Source organism: Manis pentadactyla, chromosome 13, assembly GCF_030020395.1.
Source record: "Manis pentadactyla isolate mManPen7 chromosome 13, mManPen7.hap1, whole genome shotgun sequence".
Classification (NCBI taxonomy): Eukaryota; Metazoa; Chordata; class Mammalia; order Pholidota; family Manidae; genus Manis; species Manis pentadactyla.
Window position 1 is genome coordinate 13056157 of NC_080031.1, and position 3416 is coordinate 13059572.

The 3416-nt window shown below is 37.3% G+C and overlaps 1 long non-coding RNA gene across 1 annotated transcript; it reads left to right on the top strand.

Moving 5' to 3' along the window:
* The first annotated feature begins 433 nt into the window (after positions 1-433).
* LOC130680496 (uncharacterized) lies at positions 434-2351 on the top strand. The gene is made up of 2 exons (XR_008993519.1): positions 434-687; positions 1607-2351. It is a non-coding gene; the product is annotated as an uncharacterized LOC130680496 (long non-coding RNA).
* Positions 2352-3416: the final 1065 nt, after the last annotated feature.

Consider the following 3416-nt stretch of genomic DNA (forward strand, 5'->3'; position numbering starts at 1 on the left):
ACATGTCTACACACAGACATATATCCATATATAGCAGGATTCGAGTTCCAGAAGGCATAACAGAATGGTTTGAAAATGGGAGACTGAGCAAGGAGTAAGGGATTGAAGCAATCATATGATGATGGTACAGTGAAGGATCGACAGGCATAAGGGCTTATATTAGGCAAGATAGGTTTGGACTCAGAGGTCACTTTCAAAAAGATAGGTATAAAATGGATAAAGTAATTAACCAATTAATCACCTATCCTATATCAAAACTATGCCCAGACCTAGAAATTCTAAAACAAACAAAAAAACTTCTACCTGTGTCATCATTTTTTTCCCTTTATTTCAACTCCACTACCCACCCACCCAAGCCTTTACCCAGGTTTGTTCTCTGCCTGGAACTTCCCTTCCATCTCTTGTGTCAGACAGTTTTTCTCTCACAGCCAGACTCCTAACTCAACCCTCCCCTTGTTTTAGTTTTCCAGGAAGACTTAATCAGTCTCTCCCTTGTATCTTGTTTGTATGTCTATTCAAATTGCTTTGACAAATGTTTGCTGAATTTATTTCTCCCCTTAACAATTTTCTCTTCTCAATAATGAACTTGTTGAACGATGATGTCTGTAACAGAACATGCTTAATAAAGGCTTACCAAATTGAAGGGGACTTCATGCACCTGCTCTCGCCTGAGCACATTGCTTGCAAGTAAGTATCCTCTCGTTTGGCTCCACTCTTGAAATAAAAATTGACCTCTCAGAATTTTTCCTCTAATACCCTTGTTGGAAAATGTTAATGACTGGTCAGTGACAGGTGTGATTAAGCCTTCCCTTCTCCTTTATTTAGATTGGTGTCCAAGAGCTGCTCTGGCTCTGAGAGAGCAGTAAAGAATATTAACACTGCATCTACCATGACAGAACAAACCATTCTCTAAAAATTGATAAGGGTTTTTTTTCTGGAAACAAATTTGGTTGTGGCAAAACAAACGGTTGTCTCAATGGCCATCCATCTCCCTTTCTTTAATAACTTTCGTTTATTTCACCGCATCCCTTTCTTTGATTAATATAATGAACGTGTTTTTCTCTGAAGGATGGGGATTGGCAGAGTTTCAACACAGTGAAAGACTAAATGACCCCTAACCGAACCCCTTTACGTGTTTTAAAATATCATTTATTTTGGAGTTTTTGTTAATCATTTTAAATTCTAGGTCATATTTCTTTCACAAGAATCAAAGACCCTGAAAAAAAAAATTAAAGCAAATGTTAACTCCTTGACTGAGATACAGTATTCCAACTCCATCAAAGAAGCTATCAGGATGATTTCATGTGACTATTATTGGGTGATATGACTGTAGAATAAAATAAAATTTCTCTTCTGGTTCTGGGGGAAAAATAAAACACAATTCATAGGTATCTGAAAACCATAAGATACATAAATCTGATGAATGTGTAGCAGACAGGCATACACAAGCCCCTAGTATGTATTAGAAAATGTGGGTCTTTTGTTCCCTTGCATTTCATTTTCTGAAGAGTTAAGAAAAAGAACAAACTAGCACACAATGTTGGAGTGACAGGTTTATCCATTTTCCCCTTGGTTTTAAAATTTTCTGTTTCTGTTCTTTTTTCAGCCAAACTCACTGGCCCATGGACCTCAAGCATTCCCTTTTCTCTAGAAACGAGAACACTTAGGGATCCACAGAAAACACAGAAGGTGGTTGTTCATCTTCTGAAAGCCCTACCCTAGCTGCACTTCTTTCAAGACCACTTCTTTGAAGAAGTATTGAGTCAGGAAACGCACAGTACAGAACAAAGGACAAAAGCAAACGACCGACCAATCACAACAAATACCCGTTCATATAGTTCCCCCAATTTAACCGAACTCTGAAAATCTGCCATAAAACTCATCAGTGGAATGATTACTTCAGAATATTTCTATGTTCATTTATAAAAGAAGTAATCATACACGTTGTCTGGGTCATCTACCAGCTTTGACGATCAGCTACTTCAATGAAAAGACTTCTCTGTGCCTCATAATAATATTTTTACATCTAGAGAATAGGAACATCAAAAGAATTCAGTTTTCCAAGGCTTTCTCCACCACTCTTATGTCATGGAAGCCCAGTAGAGGCTTCCAATCCCATTCTGAAGATAAGAAAGCTTATGAAAAGTGAAGGCATTTTTGCCCAGAGTCACTCATTTTAATTAGGAACAGAGGTCAGGAACACAAATATGCTACTGGATTATTCCACTGGACTCATAGTTATATTAATTCAGTAGTTAATTCCAATATCCCTATGCTAGCTAGTAAACAGAAAGTAATGATGCACTGTTAATCCTGACATATAAAGGAATAAAATGCTATATGGGAATCTTTCAGGTGCTCATAATACCTGACATCCATACAAAGCTTTTCCATATGCACAAGACTTTCACAGCCATCATTTAATTTTATTCTCAGAACAGGGCATTTGACAGCTGTGAGAAAACTACTGCAAAGAAAGGGGTGAAGAAACCGGTCTGTGTTTACGAAACTGGTCATTGTCAGGGGTGGGATTCGAGCCCTGGTCTTTTAACTTATATTCAAATATTCTCCTTTCAGGGAACTCTTAAAAGGTAAAGTTTTATCTCTACAAGTATTAAATAAGTTATGCAGTTGTTTCACAAACATTTTTAAACATTGATTATGTCTTTCCTGGTATTCATGGAGAAAGGGTACTAAAGATAATTTAAGCTTTTTTATTTCCCTTGAGTCAGGATGGGCATAATTACTTTCCATTATTGTACTTTATTGTAATAAATATAGGTCTGTATCTCCATTTTAGCATTTATTTCCTATTTCTCAATAGGAGTTTGTCAGATACTACCTCTCCTGAAACGTGTGTTCACCTCAAAAAGTCTTTCCTTTGCTTCTAATGTTGTGTTTCTTACATACTCTAGGCAGAGAGGCTAGGTCATTAATCTTATTAAATGTGTTGGAAATGCTAATGGTAAAGCAATTGGTGAGAGACTAAAATTCCCAAATGCTAGTGTGCATAAACACTACGTGGGAGTCTATAACATGCAGATCCATGGGACCTACTCACAGAGATTCTAACCTGGTAGGTCAGGAATGGGAAGAAGGGGTTTTAACCGGTGTCCCATGTATTTCTGCAGGAGGTTTTCTCTTGTCTTTAGTTTAATAATAGTAATATAGGAGACAAAAATATGTTTCATGCATGAAGCATAAGATCAACTCCGTATCTTTCAAGATGTTTACTTCAGTTTCTAGGAGAAGCACCATGGTCTAGGGAATAGAATTTGAGGTTGAGCACACCTGGATGAAAATCCAGTTCTGTTACTTTCAAGTTAAGCGACCTTGGGAAAATGTCAACTTCCCTCACCCCCGTCCTATCATCTGGAAAATACCTCATCACTTCATCTCACATAGTTAGTGTTTCT